Source organism: Ascaphus truei, unplaced genomic scaffold, assembly GCF_040206685.1.
Source record: "Ascaphus truei isolate aAscTru1 unplaced genomic scaffold, aAscTru1.hap1 HAP1_SCAFFOLD_1112, whole genome shotgun sequence".
Lineage (NCBI taxonomy): Eukaryota > Metazoa > Chordata > Amphibia > Anura > Ascaphidae > Ascaphus > Ascaphus truei.
In genome coordinates this window covers 7,501-8,099 of record NW_027453978.1, presented here as the reverse complement: position 1 = coordinate 8,099, position 599 = coordinate 7,501, and positions in this window count along the sequence as shown.

The window sequence follows — 599 nt, the reverse complement described above, 5'->3', positions numbered from 1 at the left end:
CGGTCTTAAAAAAAAATCGGATTCTTACTACATCAAATTAAAGCCGGGTGTCTCCAGAGCTGCCCCGCATTAATATCAGCACCGGAGACCCCCTGCTTCCATCCAATGTAATACAAATGCATTAACAGGCAGCTTCATTACCTTTGTGGCTAACTGCTAAGGTAATGAAGGGGTTAAATACCAGTGCCAGGTTTTTTGGGGATAGAGGGGGTGGGTGAAGGTTGGTGTTGCCGCAGGTTGGGTGTTTAGGCCTACCAGGAGGGTTGGGGAGGTTACTACTGCTAAGGTAATGAAGGGGTTAATCCCTCCTGCTATCCACCTGGTAGGCCTAAACACCCACCATGGGCCAAATACCACCTTCACCCACCCCCTCTACCCCAAATAAACTTTAAAAAATAAACAACAACCAATACTATCCAATACACCAGTGTTTCCCAAAATGTGCGCCACGGCGCCCTGGTGCGCCGCGGCTTGGCTAGGGGGGGTGCCGCGATCAGAGCCGTCAGCAGCAGGAAACAAGGGCTGCTAGTTAATTTAAAAAAAAAAAAACCTCTGAAAAAAAACCTCTGAAGCCGGAGCCGGGTCTCCCTGGCAGCGCC